The 19,025-nt window shown below is 43.5% G+C and overlaps 1 gene segment (V, D, J or C); it reads left to right on the forward strand.

Moving 5' to 3' along the window:
- LOC310663040 (T cell receptor alpha chain MC.7.G5-like) overlaps positions 1-16,157 on the forward strand; it is a 106,902-nt gene extending 90,745 nt beyond the window's left edge. Inside the window, exons 4-6 of the C gene segment in view lie at positions 13,452-13,727; positions 14,884-14,928; positions 16,015-16,157.
- Positions 16,158-19,025: the final 2,868 nt, after the last annotated feature.

The following is a 19,025-nucleotide window of genomic DNA, read 5'->3' on the forward strand; positions in this document are numbered from 1 at the left end:
TGCCCTCAATCTTTCCCAGCATCAGGGTCTTTCCCAGGGAGTCTTCTCTTCTCATGAGGTGGCCAAAGTCTTGGAGCCTCAGCTTCAGGATCTGTCCTTCCAGTGATCACTCAGGGCTGATTTCCTTCAGAATGGCTACCTGTATGGCTACCAGGCTACCTGTATAATCTACTTCCTTCTTGCAGTCATAGCTCATTTTATTTGTGGATCATTCCCTCTGTGGAACATATGTGACTATGAGTTAAGGGTATCTGCAGATGACCCAGTGATCCCCATGTTGTTTTAGCAACAAATCTTGTCGGGGAAAGGGAATCCTGTTCAGGCTAACACACTATTGTGTTATCTTGAATATGCTAGTATTTATTAACACTTACCCTGGCCATGAGAATGTCAGGATTGTTTTATTGCAAGGGTGAGGAGCCAATGTCCCTCCAGAGATGGCTCCCATCCTCCAGGGATTGCTCCCATGCCTAACTAACCTTGTGTGCGCCAGAGATCCCTGGACTACAACTCCCATTAGCCCCAGTCACCATGTCCCATGGTCATGGGTGATGGGAGTTGTAGTCCAACACCACCTGGAAAGACACATGCTACCTGTCCCTCTTCTAGAGGTTTTTGTGAGACATTGAATCACTGTGGGAATGCAGCTGGAAATAAGGTGATATTTGGAAAAGGAACTATCCTGAAGGTGAACCCCAGTAAGTATTAAGGCTCATTTAATTTGTGCTTGATGTCAAATCCAGGGGGGGTGGATATGTGTGACCAACAGTCTCCATGTGTGACCATCCATGAAAATGCAAGAATTGTTTTATTTGGCGCTGTAACAGAATCACATAGTATGGGTATCTGCCAGTCAAAAAGTGTTGTAAGTCCATCGCTATACCAGAGATGTGGAATTTGTGGTTCTTCAAATGATGTTGGATTCCAGCTCACATCAGCCCCTGTCAGCATGGCTAATGGCCAGGGGTGATGAAGGTTGCAGTCCAGCCATATCTAGAGGACACCAGGTTCTCCTCCCTGTCCTATGCTACCCTTTCTCATGTCCAGCTCTTTGCTCTGTGTGCTCTTTGTGCATGGACAATTTTTGTCAAGGCAGGAAACACTGTGGGTCTTCCACTGGTTATGGAAAAGTAACCTTTGGAAGTGGAACAAGACTGGTTGTGACACCAAGTAAGTTTCAAGCCTTAATTCCTTCTATGTGCAACAGATCATAATACCTTCTTTTCCAAACAAATGCAGTCCCCAAAACTTGGTCCGGGGTAAGTGGAGTGACCAGGAACACAATATTAGTCTGTGGAGCATCTTTGTCCAACATTGCATCCTCCAATTGCTTTGGACCATGACTCCCATCCGCATCATCCAGCAGCTGATGATCAAGGATGATAGAAGATATGGTCCAATGTAGGAGACACCAGGTTCACCATCCCTGCCCTATACTATCTGAGCACATTCAACTCTGTACACTCCTTGTGTCTGGGCAATTTTTATCAAGGCAGGAAGCACTGTGTGTCTACTACTGGTAACTGGAAAGTAATCTTTGGCAGTGGGACTAGGCTAATTGTGACACCAGGTAAATTTAAACCCTTATTTAGTTTCATTTTGTGAGTGTGACAGATCAGAATACCCCCCTCTTCCTCATCCAAGTGCAGCCCTCCAAATTTGAAATTGTGTTACCGAGTGCTATTTTTCTAGAAAAAGCAATGCCTGGAACTCACCATGAAGACCTCCCTCATTCTCTTAGAATGGCAATGGCCCACTTGAGAGCTGCTGGAACTTTTGGTGAGTTCCAGCTGGGAAAAAAAGCCCTGGTCAAGTTGAGCTTCACAGAGCAACCAAGAAGGCAGTCTTTAGCAACTTTCCCTAACCTTTTTTTTACCCTTCGGGGGCTTTTGTAGTCCAACAGCTCAACCCAGCATACTCAATGTTCAGGGGTGATGGGAATTGCAGCTGAAATCTTTGTGAATTCCCTCAAACTGTTAACATACCATTGGAGTCCCATGCTGGACTCTCTTGCCTTTGAAACATACATATATTTACAAAGTTCCAGCACCACAGATAATGTAGATATTGGCTACCAGTCAGCATTTAAACAATCATCCTGTTGCCTAAAGCTAGCCCTCAAGATGTTGCAGGGCTCCATTGCCATAAATAGGTTGAGATTGGGGGGGGGGGGGGACAGGACGACCAGAAATACTGCGTTGGTTCACACAGCAGCTATGCCTAACTGACCTTGTGTGCTCAAGGGGTTTCTGGGCTACAACTCCCATTAGCCCCAGTCACCATGTCCCATGGTCATGGGTGATGGGAGTTGTAGTCCAACACCATCTTGAAAGACACATGTTCCCTGTCCCTCTTCTAGAGGTTTTTGTGAGACATTGAATCACTGTGGGAATGTAGCTGGAAATAAGGTGATATTTGGAAAAGGAACTATCCTGAAGGTGAATCCCAGTAAGTATCAAGGATCATTTAATTTGTGCTTGATGTCAAATCGAAGGGGGAAAATGTGTGTGGCCAACAGTCACCATGTGTGACCAACCATGAAAATGCAAGAATTGTTTTATTTGGCTCTGGAACAGAATCACATAGCACAGGTATCTGACAATCAGAAAGTGTTGTAAGTCCATCGCTATACCACTCCCATCAGCACCAGCCAGCTGACTCTGTTATTTAGCTTGGGGTGGGGAAGCTGCTAATCTTGCTGGACTTTGAACCCTATCACCCTGACCATTGGAAACGCCAGCTAAAGCAGGTGGGAGTTGGGAATCCAACACCATTAAGAGGGCTGTGGGTTTCTCACCCCTACTCAGACCTTGAGAGATTTGTGATTTGCTCAGTGGTGGACTTTGGGGTCTCAAATTTGTCTGCTGTGCTTCAAATTGGTTGGTGTAAGTATGAATAAAAGTCCATTCAATTAAACCTTTGACTTGTAGCTGCTGGGATGGACAAGGTAGGATAGATTATTCTAACTAAGCCTTGCCTATCGCTTACATTCTGTCCTCCCCCCTCCCCATTATTTTTACTACCCCAATGGATTTAATCTACAATCCTAACTCCATTTATGCAAGCCCTCGGCGCTGAGGCTTTTACCGCCCAGGGCTTGCCAATCGAAAGGTCGGCGGTTCGAATCCCCGTGGCGGGGTTCGCTCCCGTTGCTCGGTCCCAGCGCCTGCCAACCTAGCAGTTCGAAAGCACCCCTGGGTGCAAGTAGATAAATAGGGACCGCTTACTGGCGAGAAGGTAAACGGCATTTCCGTGTGCTGCGCTGGCTCGCCAGATGCTGGCACGTGACCCGGAAGTGTCTCCGGACAGCACTGGCCCCCGGCCTCTTGAGTGAGATGGGCGCACAACCCTAGAGTCTGTCAAGACTGACTGTACGGGCAGGGGTACCTTTACCTTAAGCTATTTTCACACACACACACACCACTGCACCATAATGCATGCCAATGAACTCTCAGACAGCCACCATTTTGTAGAGATGTGTCTTACAGTGCTGAAAATGTTGGTTGGAAAAAGATATTTGGAAGTGGGACCAAGCTTGTGATTAATCCTGGTGAGTCGACATTGCTGTTGACAGTGGCATTTAAAGAAACTGGATTTGTGCGTTTTTATGGGATTCTTTTTCATGATTTGTTCCGTATTGAAATTTTCTGATTATACCAATACATTGTCCCTACCCTGTTTATCTTTGTGGGATAATTCTTGATTCTTTACACAACCTAATTGAGAACATTCTTTCTTTTTCTTTTAAAAAAACAAAAAAACTGGTTTGAAGTCACAATTAATTTCAATTTATGATTATGCTATCCAATGGTAGAGTAGACCCATTGAAATAAATGGATTTACTCTATCGCTAAGATATTGCACTGTATGCTTGTATTTACCACTTTCTTAGGTGCTTTGCCCTCCAGTTATTCCTGAACTGCTGCTCCCATAACACCCAGCAAGCATGGCCAATGGCCGGGGATGATGGGAGTTGTAGTTTAGCAGCAGCTGGAGGGACAAAGGTTCCTCACCCTAGCCCACAGGACAAAGAGTTTAGCCGCTATTTTGTAAAGGTGCATCTCACAGTGCTTACAACTGCTAGTGGGTTTGGGAAACCCACATTTGGAAATGGGACCAGACTAGTAGTACTTCCTGGTAAGCAGAGACTTTTTACATTTTCTCATGTTAATTTTCTCATAGTAATCATGGTGCACCATTATTTACCCCAGTGGATGTGTTATTTGCCTCAATAGCATGACATAGTCCAATCTACCCATTGGATGGAGGCATCTAATATCCATGAGTGATGAGCCAATGTCAACCATACTCGGTGATCACAGCCATGGACTTGTGTAACTACATTGATTTCAGTGGGTCTAGTCTGAGTATGACCCAAAGTTTGTTTGACCTAACTTCCAAATAGATATCTGAGTGCCTTGAAAAGGAAAAGCCGATGGGCAATTAGCTCTATATATGTTGTTATATCTCTGGTGCAAAGGACCAGGATAATGCCTGGGGCCCATAAGAAGGCCGCCATTTTGTAAAGGTACATATCACAGTGCCAACACTGCTGGTAGATTTGGTAAACTTGCATTTGGAAGTGGGACCAAACTAGTAATACTCCCTGGTAAGATGACACTTCTTCCTTTTCCCATATTGTCATGTTTAAGGTATTTATGGTAGATCATTATCTGCCTTGGTATGTTGCTTCCATATATTGCATGACACGATCATGAGCATTCTTTACAAATTGGATGGAATCATCTACTATCAGTGATATTCAATGTTAGTCATACTTAGAGCACACCACCGGAAATCAATGGACTTTTGTAATTGAAGTGCATCAATTTCAATGAGTCTACTCTGAGTATTGTTCAGTTGACTATCACCCAATGTAAATTGGCATTCACTTCCAGAGAAGGTATACAACTGCCTTAAAAGAAACAACACCTTTGAGATAAAAAGAACTGGACTTTGGAGTGGATAATCGATGGTATATTTGTCTGTTATATCATATCTCTGACTGCTAGGTGCCAGTTCTATGTCTGGGGGATTGTTATTTTAAAATAGTGACCTCCCGAGAGGAGACTGAAAGGAGATATGATAGCCATCTTCAAAAATCTGAAGGGCTATCACATGGAGGATGGAGCAAACTTGTTTTCTCCTGCTCTGGAAGATAGGACTTGAACCAATGGTTTCAAGTTGCAAGGAAAGGAGATTCCGACTAGACAGAAAAACCTTCTGACAGTAAGAGCTGTTTGACAGTGGAACAGTCTCCCTCAAGAGGTTGTGGACTCTCCATCCTTGGATGGTCATCTGTCATGGATGCTTTTTGAAGCTCTTTCCTTCTGAAACTTGACTAGATATTCACAACCACCACCGTGTAGCACCAATAGAGCAGGCAACATGATGCATTAAAGTCTTACAAGTCCACCATTTTGTAGAGGTATATGTTATGGTGTTAATAGTGGATGGGGAAAATTCATATTAGGCAGTGGGACCACGCTTGCAATTGTTCCTGGTAAGTTGGCATTTCTGTTGCTGCCGCTGTTTAAGAACACTTGACTGCAACGTAAAAAACTTTTTAAAAAAATAAATATATATTCATTTATTCCTTAACACAGTTGGGCAGAAAACAGGATTTTCTGGTCACACTGTGTTCTAAGTGGCTCTTCATTTTTCATCCTTGAGGGATCCAAAGTGAAACCTGGGTTTTTGTTATACATGAAGTCACTGTGTATATGGAGGAGCTGGCACCAAATTATTATTTGGAGCGGGGACCAAACTGATTGTTAAACCAAGTAAGTCAAATACAGGAAACAATCTAGTTGGCAGGTGAGCCATTTTGGCCCAAATCTTGAAAATGCACTAGATACATATTAATGACCACTTACCAGAACAATATGGATTTTCTTTAGCTTGTATTGACCTTTCACTCTCCAGGGGAAAATGTGCCCAGCATAATATTTTAAGTTTGTGGCAATAATTTATTCCACATATGTGGATTTGATAGCTTAGCATATGTACAAATGTGACCTGCACCCACAAAAAAGTAAAAGCTGTGTACTTATACCTGAATGGTGGTATACAATATTTTTCTTATATGGAGGTTTCAACTACATAGCAAAAATGGAAACGATCTCATATGAAAACAATCTCAAATAACCTAATCAATGTAGATCAAGAACAAACTGCAACTCCTATCATTCCTCACCATTGGCCATACTAGCTAGGGTTGATGGGAGATGGAATCCAGCATCTGGAGGATCACATATTCCCGATCCCTGACCTAGATTCCTTAGGTCATTTGAGATCTACTTCACATGTGCCATTTTGTGCTTTGTTGTTGTTTAGTTGTTTAGTTGTGTCCGACTCTTCATGACCCCATGGACCAGAGCATGCCAGGCATTCCTGTCTTCCACTGCCTCTTACAGTTTGGTCAGACTCATGTTTGTAGCTTCGAGAACACTATCCAACCATCTCTTCCTCTGTCGTCCCCTTCTCCTTGTGCCCTCCATCTTTCCCAACATCAGGGTCTTTTCCAGGGAGTCTTCTCTTCTCACGAGGTGGCCAAAGTATTGGAGCCTCAGCTTCAGGAGCTGTCCTTCCAGTGAGCACTCAGGGCTGATTTCCTTCAGAATGGATAGGTTTGATCTTCTTGCATTCCATGGCACTCTCCTCCAGCACCATAATTCAAAAGCATCAATTCTTCGGTGATCAGCCTTCTTTATGGTCATTTTATGCTACATGGGGACAACTGCTCGGTTGCCTTAGGTGGATGGCTGGATCTGCCCCATATTTGGAATATGAGCATAATGTTCCTGACCTAACTTGTAAAAATATATACACAGATTGCTGCTGTGAACATGCAGGCTACAATGTATGTAAGTTTTGCAGAAGGCAAATTTAGCAGATAGCACTACCTGTTCCAACATGGTGTAAAGGTGTGTGTCATAGTGTTAACAGTGGTGGATGGAATAAACCCATATTTGGAAGTGGGACAAAACTTGTAATTCTGCCTAGTAAGTGAACTTCTTTATATATTTTTCCTTCTTTGTGTTTTTAAGCAATATCGATATGATAGATCAGGGGTTTCCAAGCTTGAGTCTCCAGCCGTTTCTGGACTACAACTCCCATCATCCCTGACCACTGGTCCTGCTAGCTAGGCATGGTGGGAGTTGTAGTCCAAAAACAGAAGGCGACCCAAGTTTGGAAACTCTGTGATTGATTGATTGATATACTGATCAATCAATTAATAGAATTGAGAGGAGCACAAAAGTTACATTTTAGAGAGGTAACTTTTGTCTTGATTCATCCCACAACACTGTCAATTGGGACTTTCTATTTTCAAGTTATGGTTACATTCATTTCCAGAGAACTCTGTTCTGGTAGGCTGTGAGATTTCTATACATTGTTATAGGTTCAGGGATGGAGAACCTGTGGCCCTCTAGCTGTTGGTCCCATCACCCCTGACCATTGCCCATGCTGGCTGGGGTTGATGGGAGATGGAGTCCAACATTGTTTGGAGAACCACAGATTCCCTTTTTCTGGGTTGGATATGTGTCAATTCAATTAAACCTTTAGGCATTCGGTGCTGGGGACTAGCAACAGTAACTGCCTAACTCATTCTTGTCCTCTTTATCACCTTCCAGAAGGGACCTAACTGGTGTCAGTTTGCAATCACAATGTTGAGGTAAATGCACATTTAGTCCTATGTCTATTCTGAGGAGGACAACACTATTTAGTCTAAGGATGGCAAGGTTGAAAGTCTGGATTCAACCTTCATACATTTCAGTTGTAAACAAGTTTTTTCTTTTATAGAAATGGTCTATTGTTTTTCTTTCTAAAACACGACTACATTTTCATATTTCCCTCCATGCAATAATAACCAAATGGGCAACTTGACTGATACATGTCAAGTCTCACAGAGCCACCATTTTGTAGAGACATGTCTTACAGTGTTAACAATGCTGGTTGGTCTCAGATATTTGGAAGTGGGACCAAACTTCTTGTTATACCGGGTAAGTTAGCATTTCTGCCTATATTGGCATTATGGGAAACTTGGGTGTTCATTTTATGTACTTTTGTGGGGAATTTCTTGATTTGTTCTATAAAGCTCAGTCCTGTTTTTAGGGAGCCAGTATTTACTGTGAGTGTAACCTAGCTAGATATAACCTCTCTGAGACTAATAAGGAGTGGATAGCATAATGTCCTTCTTGTCACTGTAGTTGACCACTGTTGAGAGGAAGAATGCTAGCAGACCATTGCTGCCATATAAGATTGCAATGCCTATGCTCCTGTGTTCTTTACCACAACTACCATCATCACCACCACTCAATTCTCACATTAGGAAACTATTCAAATGATGGTCACAGACAGTAGAAATTCATGTCTTTGCATTTATTTAAAGACGTGTATTTATAAGAAGACCAGTGACCTATGCAGGTAATACAATTATATTTGGGAGAGAGACAAGGTTGTCAGTGGGACATGGTGAGCAAATAACATTATTTGCTTATTTTGGCCAAGATCCCAAAGGCTACTCTATGCTTTGGGTTCACCCTTTATTTCCGTTTTCTCTTATTCATCTTAGAACAGTAGGCCTTATCACAAAGAGTTGTGAAACTGTTCTGAAAAGTAGTTTTTGTTGGGTGGGAAGTAAGGAGTGTGGATGAAAACAAGCAAAAAACCCCATATCCAAACCACTCATTGGTCTGTTCTTTGGATCTCAGACTGTTGATGCTTTTTTAGACTGCTTAGAGCATCAGGTAGTATAAAATTAAACCAGGTTAGTCTGACACAAGGAGACATGTACTGATCCATCCAACCATGTATTCTGTAGATTTGTTGATTTTTACTTTACCCAGGAGTCTCAAACCTCTTGTCGATCAAAATATTTACAAGAAACTCAAAAGTGGACTTTTCATTCTGAAATATTACTTTTTTTAAGTGGGAAAAGTCCCCACATGGTTCTAATAGCATGCCATCCAACAGGCTGAACCATGGCACACGTCAGCTTCCACAGAACCACCATTTTGTATAGACGTGTCTCACAGTGATAATACTGCTGGATTTAAATTCACATTGGGAGGTGGGACCAGACTTGTAGTTACCCCTGGTAAGTTGACACTTCTGTTTGTGCTGGTTTTGAGGGAAGATGGAGAATGGTGTAAAAATGTCTGTTATTTTCCTCCCTGCCCTCCATGCACACAGTTTTAATGCATTCTATAGTTCTGCCATCTCTTGGGTGGAAATGTCATTTTCCAACCACACAGGCTCCAAAATGTTTTCTAAGCATTGGTCAGGCCCATTCATTCTGGTCCAGTCCACCATCTATTTATTAGAATTTTCAGCTACCCCAAAGCTCTGATTGGCTTGCAGCGAGTAAACTCTAATGCCCCCTTACTACTGGATTTGGTACCTCTTAGTTCCTTTGAACACTGAGTATAGTTAGCACTGCATGGGTTTTGTCTACCACCTTGAGAGAGCATTCACACACTCATGCAGAAGAAGGCTCTTGATGGCTACTGGCCACAGTGGCTATATTCTGCCTCCACAACTGGAAGCACCTGCTGGAAAATACAATTTTCTGGAAGCTACAAGAGGTTGGAGCTTGGATCTTCCTGCTTGTTGGTTTCCCACAGGTATCTAATTGGCTAAGAGGAAGTTGAACTAGATGGGTCACTGAACTGATCCAATGGGCTCTTCTTATGTTTTTAGACTCTCTCAAAATGCTTCAAACGTTCAGAGATGGCCACCAAAATCCATAGGCAGCTCAAAGATAAGCAAACAGGATTAATTTAAAACACTGCATATGTATATCATTATTTATGGAGCACCGGCAGTAGATTACGATAACTGTGTTAATAATAAATGGCTATAATAGATGGTGATGAATGACAGCAGCAACATTGATGATGATTACATTGGTGGTGCTGACTAAGATTCAAAGAGCTAATGTAGCCACCCCAAGCCATTGTCAGCAATGTACCTCGCCCACCTGCCCTGTTGATCCACAGAGAGATTGGGTGCACATTCAGCCCAACAGAGTTTCACCCAACACAGTTCAGCCAACTCATATTCGGACTGTTCCAGCCACCCATTGAGCCAAACCCTGGGGGGCAGGACATGAGATAAGAACATGGGTTACTGTATTTACAGTGCTGTCAGAGTACACACATTGAAATGAATGGGCATGACTAACTTAGATCCATTAATTTCAGTGTACCTACTTTGACAAGAACTTAGTTGGATACATCCTTATGCTCTGATGACTTCACCCCTAAACATAAAGGTGGGAGGGGTTGGAGATCCGTGTTAGTCTCTGAAAATCTTTAAATGAAGCGAGGTACACACAACCCTAGAGTCTGTCAAGACTGGCCCGTACGGGCAGGGGTACCTTTACCTTTACCTTTACCTTTACCTTTACCAGACTTCGTACGATGAAAGACAAGCTGTGAAGCTTTGTGTATTCAGCAAATATGATGCCCAACACTGAACAGTGATTCTGGATATTGACTACTGTTTTGTAGAATTCTTCGTCAGCGTGGTGGGAGGATCTAGAATTGCCTCATAAACTGAAAATAAAATTTCACAACCTGAAAATAAAATTTTACAGACGATGTAAAATTGTCTGTAAAATTTTATTTTCAGTTTATGAAGCAATTCTATATCCTTTTTGCTGAATACACAAAGCTTCACAGCTTGTCTTTCATCATACAAAGTCTGGTACCTCACTTCATTTAAAGATTTTCAGAGACTTTGAGACTAAAGATTTCATTTTGTACTGTTATGGTTTGAAGGAATTCTATAAAGATTGTCTATTTCATGGTTATCGTGTTGCCTAGACGTTGCTGAAATCCTGGAAAGGAGTAGCAAGTTAGCATCAGCCTTACTGAGCTAGCTGGGCCATTGGCCTACCTTGGTTGGAGGTAGCTTCCTGTTCTCCCATGACATTCCCTATTATGTAATGATGTGTTTTTGTCATACCGTAACCCACTGGGTGACTTATGGAGGAACTGCTAACAAATTGTTGTTTGGAGGTGGGTCTCAACTGAGTGTTAAACCAAGTAAGTCAAATATTGGAAACATTCAAATGGGGATGGAGCCATGGCTTAGTGGTAGAGCATCTCCTTTGCAACCAGAACGTACCTGGTTCAATCCCCTTCATCTCCAGGTAGGGTTGGGAAAGACTCTGGCCTGAAATCCTGGATAACCTCTTCCCAGTCAGTGCAGACAGTACTGAGTTTGATAGACCAAAGGTCTGACTCAGACTTGTCCAGAAAAATACCTTTTTTAACATCTATTTACACCAATAAATATTAGATAAAAATAAGTCAGTTAAAACAGAAACATATTTTGGTTTACATAACATCACAGTGAAATAATCTAATGTGTACAGTATGTACATTACAGAATGTACAGTAATTGTTGTTAGAGCTTTTCTAGAATATCCTGAATCTAGGAATCTGCTGCCCTAAATGGAAATTATTGTCTTGATCCCACACACCTTTTGTGGAACTTCCATTCATTTCAGTAAGAGTTATTTTCATATAAAGTTTTTGGGATTAGGGTGCAAATTTAATGTTAGAGTGCTGAATTGATTTTAGAATGAATTGATTTTAGAATGTATTTAAATTAATTGATTGTGATTTTATGTAAACTGTGTTACATGGCCCTTGTGGTCTCTTCCAACTCTATGATTCTATGATTCTATGATTTACTATTTTAGCTGCTCTGAGCCCGGCTTCAGCCGGGGAGGGCGGGATATAAATAAAATTTTATTATTATTATTAAGGTAGCTTTCTGCGAGTGTGTCAGGGTGTATGTATGTGTATGTGAGAGAGAAAGAGAAAGAGGGAGAGAAATAATATGCTCTGGAATAAGTTTGGATCCAGTTATTCTTCACTGCACAAGAGGCATATGCAGTATATTTGAATGAGAAGGGGGAATCATAGATTTGGGGACCAAAATGGTCATCAAGTTCAACCTCCTGAAATGCAGGAACCACAGTGATGGGATGTCCGGGTGTAGGGTGGTATATAAATTCAATAAATAAATAAAATGGCTTATGCAAAAATTCCAACCATGCCCCAGCATCCACATAGAATTCTGGACCTTGCCTGTTCAGTACCATCCAATTCACCATTACGCATATTTTAAGCTTTATTGCAGTTATTGGTGGGATTAGTTATTGCTCGTCGGCTGCTGACCCTGGAGTTGGTCTATAGCAGGGTTGGGGAACCTGCGGATATGCCTTCATCTACTCACTGAACTGTAGAGAAGAGCTGTGGGTTGCTTCTCAGGTTGTGCCGTCATCCTCATAGCGAAACAACAGCCCACAGCGAGGTGTGAACTTTGTGGGCGCTTCTGGGAAATGGTTTCTGAGAGCTGGGGGAGTGTGCTCTCGGTTACACCAAGCGAGAGCTCGGTGGAGCAGACAGGGTCCTTCGGTGCAAACTTTTTGCCAGTTGCTCACTGCAGAACAATGCAAAACAAGCATCTGCTCACTTGGGGTTGTAGGTAATGGTAATTCTGCTCAGAGCAAGCTGTTGCAACATACATTCCAACATATGCTTGTTGAGAAGAATGGCTAACATAGAAGCATTAATTTCTCTGTTTACTCTGGGCTACATTCATTCCATACATTTATAGTGCTATGATACAATTATGCCTGCATTCTGAGACTGGTGGACTAGCTCTATGATTCATGATTAATCTTAAACAGTCATGGCTTCCCGCCCCAAAGGATTCTGGGAGCTGTAGTTTGTTGAAGGTGCTGAGAGGTCTTAGCAGACCCCCTTTTCCCCTCACAGAGCTACAGTGAGTTGTTTAACCATCAGTGCCTTTTTACAGGGAATGCTGGGTATTGTAGCTCTGCAAGGTGATCAGGGTATTCCCAGCAACTCTCTGCACCTTTACCAAACTACAGCTCCCAGAATCCTTTGGGGGAAGCCATGACGGTTTAAAGTGGCATCACTATAAGTGCATGGTGTGAATGTGGCCTGAGATTTAGTTGGATACAAACCTTTCTTCGGTTCGCTTATTCCAGGGATAAATGGAATCTCTCCAGAATCTCCAGCTCCCATAAGCCCACCACAGCCAGCATGGCCAATTCTCAGGGATGATGGGAGTCGGAGTCTGGCAATATCTGGAGGAGCAGAGATTCTCTGCTACTGATTTATTCTGATATTTTCTTTGACGATTATTGTTGAGTGGTGCATTTTTATATTGTTTTCCATGAGTTTTCATTCTGAGATGCCTTGAATGCCTTTTTCTTGAAGGACCGGTGAAAGAGAGAGGAGCGATCATATGTAATCGGAGTCAGATTTTTGCGGAATGGATGAATAATTTAATCCTGCCTCTCACCCACCCCTCTGCCCATTATTAGTATGGCATTGACTTTCGTGGCATATGTCAATTTCAGCTGCATTCTAACTTCTGGTTATCCTTTGCTTCCTCCCATTCAGAGCTTGAGCCATCTGAGCCTTCCGTCTACAAACTACAGTCACCCAAGGAAGAAGACAGAGACATTTCTGCCTGCCTTATCACCGACTATTTCCCCGCACCCATCAGAGTGGGGGCTGATGGAATTGATGAACACGAGGTCAATGGCTCAGTCGTCATAGTGAAAAAAAGTGGCAAGGAAACACCCAGCTACGGCGAAGTGATCTGGGGCAAAGCCAAAGAGGCTGATGGTTGTTATGCTGAGCAAAAGAACAATAGATTTCCATCGGAGTCAGCAGGTAAAAAGCAGACTGTGTAAATGTTTGCAAGCCAATTGGACGATGATCTGAAAATCTATATATTCTGCCTGGTCTTCAAAAAGTCTCAAGGCAGCTTACCATCCAAAACGCTAAAAAGCAATGAGGAGACAACAGTGCCCACTGAAGCCACAGCCCTTGGTGTCTGTGCTAAGCCCCCATAACCACAACCCAAAATAGCCATCAAAACAAAGGTCACATAAAGAAACATTCTTTAAAGCACATTATTTCAACCCAGAATAATTCTGCAGTTTCTCAAGCGTGCTGGATACTGTAGCTCAGTGAGGGGTGATCTGCAGTGTCCCAGGATTATTTTGGGGAAAATAATTGATTGATTATTTGTGCTTTAACTGTCCACAAAGGCGAACCGGCCAAAACTGAACAGTGGTGTGAAAGCATTTTTAGAAAAGGTAGTTTTCTTCTTAAAGGTACTCCTGCCCGTACGGGCCAGTCGTGTCCGACTCTAGGGTTGTGCACCCATCTCACTTAAGAGTCCGGGGGCCAGCGCTGTCCGGAGACACTTCCGGGTCACGTGGCCAGCGTGACATCGCTGCTCTGGCGAGCCTGCACCAGCGCAGCACACGGAAACGCCGTTTACCTTCCCACTAGAAAGCGGTACCTATTTATCTACTTGTCCTCTAGGGGTGCTTTCGAACTGCTAGGTGGGCAGGAGCTGGGACCGCAGACGGGAGCTCACCCCTCCGCGGGGATTCGAACCGCCGACCATGCAATCGGCAAGCCCTAGGCGCTGAGGATTTACCCACAACGCCACCCACCTCCCAGTTTTCTTCTTACCAACCACCTAAAACAATTTAGTGAGGAGACACCACACCTGGCAAGTTGTGGTGTACAGGTTGGAAGCTGCAATAGCTTCGTCACCAGCCTTGCTTCCTGAGGTCAAGGGATCAGGAAATTCAATCCCATCCTTTTACCTCATATTTTGCTATATGCATGTTTCATGCCTGCATTGATGGTGCTTAATGCTTTTCTTGCAACATCTTTCTCCAATCCCCCCCTTTCCTTGTAATTTTAAAACTTCACTAAAAATTATATGATAAAGGAAAGAGAATCGATGAAAACTGAAAATGTAATAATCCTTTATCATCATCATTAATTATCATTCCCATCATTGTTACAGAGGCTGCAACCACCTGCTCAGAAAAGACAGGCGGTTTTGAGACAGGTATGTATGTGCAAAAAGGGATGTGCAACTTGACTAGGAACCGAATGAAAATCAAATCATAATCCTGCCTTAGAAATCACCCCCGTGAGCAAGTAGGGTTGACCACCAGCCATTCTGGCTTAGCTGTCTGTAGATTAGTTGCCAGAATTTGACTAAAGCAGACCCAGTGAGAATATTGGGAGGGGGGGTGTATTCTGCAACATGCCATTGGTGTAATAATAGCGCACTCTGGCCTAAAAAGAAAAGTAGGTTTGTTGCTTAAGAACGTAAGAAGAGCCCTCTGCCGCTGGATCAGGCCAATGGCCCATCTAGTCCAGTATCCTTTTCGCCCAGTGACTGAACAGTTGCCTATGGGGAGCCAGCAAACAGGATTCGGGCACAGGAGCCCTCTCCCCTCCTGTAAAAGGTAAAGGTAAAGGGACCCCTGACCATTAGGTCCAGTCGTGACCGACTCTGGGGTTGCGGCGCTTGTCTCGCTTTATTGGCCGAGGGAGCCGGCGTACAGCTTCCGGGTCATGTGGCCAGCAGGACTAAGCAGCTTCTGGTAAACCAGAGCAGCACACGGAAACACCGTTTACCTTCCCGCCGGAGCAGTACCTATTTATCTACTTGCACTTTGACGTGCTTTCGAACTGCTAGGTTGGCAGGAGCAGGGACCGAGCAACGGGCACTCACCCCGTCATGGGGATTCGAACCGCCGACCTTCTGATCGGCATGCTCTAGGCTCTGTGGTTTAACCCACAGCGCCACCCGCGTCCCCTCCCCTCCTGTAGTTTCCAGCAAGTGTTATTCAGAAGCATTTCTGCCTCCAACTGTGGCAACAGGGTGTAGCCATTGTGGCTAGGAGCCCTCTCCTTCATGCATCTGTGCACGTTAATCCACTTTAATTGGGCCAGCCTAAATATGCCAGTTTGCGATTGAATCCCTCCCACAAAAATGGCGAGAGTCCAGAAGAGACCTCGTTGCTTGAAAAACAACAACATTCATCGTCCAAATTGTCCATGGCAGTAGCTTGCAAACGGACACCTGTTCTTTTGTGACATTTATTCTCTCTTTCTCTCTTCCCCCACCTTTTGTTTTTATCAGACGAGAAGTTGAATCTCCTCTCCCTCACCGTGCTAGGACTGCGAGTCATTTTCCTCAAGTGTGTTGCCTTCAACCTGCTGTTCACCTTCCACGCTTGGTCTAGCTGAGGTAAGTAAGGAACAGACTCACTTAAGAGTCCTGGATGGGGCTGATGGGAGCTGTGGTCCAAAATGTATCTGGTCAGCGAAGGTTGCCATTGGAGCTCTGGCTTTTTCCGTAATACGATCTCCATATCTCATGGTGATTCACAGTTCACCATCAGTTGGGTTGCTGCTCCAGTGGAACCATCATTGCTCCTTATCCTTGCGCTCTGGTACAGGAGTGAGGAATCTTTTTGGCCTGGAAGGTGGTGGCAGTTCTTAATCTCCCCACCCTACCCAGAAGCCCCTCCCCCCACCTGACATCATGCTGATGTCAGCACCATGCCAAAGTTGACCTGCTTGGGGGGGGGGGAGCAGTCAACAAGGAACATGCAGGCTTGACCTTTCCATTCACCAGCTGATGAGCAGAGGTGCCAATCCTGCTTTTTGCCGAGGTTTCATTATGCCAGAGCATTCCCTACTGGGAACACATTGGGGAAGCTGCACAAGGCAGGACTGAGCCCCTCCCCCATCACCTAATGCCACCAGCTGATTGACAGGTGGGCGTGGTTTGGGGGAAGTGGTGTCGCAGGGCAACCTGGCTGGTTGACCTGCAGACTGGAGGTCTTTTCCATCTCTGTTCTGATGCATGGGTACCAAGGTGTTAGCATAGAGGTACTTAGGGTTTGATTTTACATCCTCTTGGACTGAAGAACTGGATCCGTTATGGAAGCTTAATTTATAGAATTCACTGCCTGAGATGGAAAGATAGACAAATCCACAGAGGCTAACAATTACCCTGAGGCTTACAGTCCATGAAGGCCAAATGGGACCTTCAACCTGAGACCAGTAGGCCCCTGGATACTGGATGCCGAGGGCTGATCTGTTTGTGGGCTTCACAGAGGCATTTGGCTGGGCAATGTCGCTTGCTGGGGGTGGGGAAGAAGAATGCTGGATTAAACAGGCCCTCTAGATGTGGGACTGCAGCTCCCATCATCCCTGACCATTGCTCATGATGGCTGGGATTGGTGTGGGTTGGATGAATGAGTTAAGGTGTCCGTTTATAGCATGACATTTCTGTGCTCTCTGGCACTCATCACAGTGTTCCATTGTGCCAGAAGCGGTTTAGTCATGCTGGCCACATGATCCGGAAATCTGTCTGTGGACAAATGCTGGCTCCCTCGTCCTTAAAAACGAGATGCCCAATAGTCACCTTTGACTGGACTTAACCGTCCATGGGTCCTTTACCTTTTACCGTATCTATTTAGCAGGTGCAGGGAACCTGTGACCCTCCAGATGTTGCTGGACTACAACTCCCATCATCCTTGGCCATTGGGGACACTACACAGGACTGATGGGAATTGTAGTCTCATCAAGATCTGAAGGACCACAGGTTCTCCATCCTTGTCTGCTTCTGCAGGGCTCTGTTATTATGCAATTGCAAAAGTATCTAGGGGACCAGATTGCCTTCCCCACTCCCTGCAACAAATTCTCAGCTAATTCTCCCCATGTCTCCTCACTGGCCCAAATAGGACTAATTTAGCCAGCTAGCCCTGGTGATCATCTAATGTTTATTGGATGGATTTCCCCCCTAAATTGATTTTTGAATTCTGAATTTATTGTTATTCACATTTTATACTGTATTTTATGCTGTTTTGTTGTTGCATCAATTAAGTATTTAAAATTTGTTGTTAGCCGCCCTGAGCCCGGTTTTTTGTACTGGGAAGGGCAGGGTATAAATAAATTATTATTATTATTATTATTATTATTATTATTATTATTATAGCCATAAACCCTGTAGCTGAATGTATGTTTTCCTGTCTTGTATCTTTCTGCAACTGCCTATGCAATAACCAGGATTTCTCATTCTCTTCTTCCAGTTCAGAATGGCAGAAACATGGGGAACATATCTGGTATATTGTGGAAGAACCCCTCAAAACAGAGACATGTACAAAGTCATCTCCATACATGAGGAACATCTGCAACTGCTTGGAAAGAACCACACTCTTGCACTCCTTTCAGCCAGGGGTGCTGCCAGCTTTTATTCTGACAGGGGAAAAGCTTCAACTTCTGGATTTCTGCTTTGTTGTACAGCCGCTTAATGCTTATGAGCTCTGGGAGAGAGATAAAGTCGACAAACCAACATCCTGCTTCATTGTGTTGCACTATCTTGTGAATATAATCGACACAAAGCATCCTGTATTGCTACAGAATATTAAAAGTGTATATGTTTAACTCCTCTATGCATGTTTGGTGCTTTATGAATATGTGGTGGTTTTTCTCCACCCCACCCCCCACTGATCCACAAAAATGAAACGGTAGAATGCTTTCAAACCTCCAAAGGAGAGCCCAGCACTTTCTGAGGGAGTCGGTTCTACTGTCGAACAACTCTTGCTGTCAGAAAGTTCTTGCTGCTACATGATAGACAATTAAGAAATTCAGAAATGACAGTAACATAGGCGTGAAATGTGTTGTTCTGAATTCTTATTCAGAAGTAGCTTCTAAGGAGAGTTGACATTTGTACTCAAGAGGGAGAAATGAGAGAGACTGGAAGGGCCAGAAGTTAAGACGATGATGAAATATATCATACAATTATCCCTCAACTCGGTCTGCAACATCCTGTTTGCCCTCCTCGGAAACTGGATCTCATATTTTGCTAGTTATTTCTTGCCTTCTCAATCCTTTTCTTTATTTTAACATATAATTTTTATTAAATTTTCTGTTTTACAATTTAAAATACTCATTTAAACATCCTTAAAATATCAATGACTTCCCTTCTTCTCTTTCTGTGGTTCATTTCACATATCATAGATCCCTGCATATTTTACAAAAATACAAAACCATTCAGTATTCCATTATTACATCCATCAAAACTTATTTACACTGTTGAATTTATCTTATTGCTGCCAACGTTTTCAAGTGTACACAATT

The sequence above is a fragment of the Podarcis tiliguerta genome, assembly GCF_965153285.1.
Source record: "Podarcis tiliguerta genome assembly, chromosome: 13".
Lineage (NCBI taxonomy): Eukaryota > Metazoa > Chordata > Lepidosauria > Squamata > Lacertidae > Podarcis > Podarcis tiliguerta.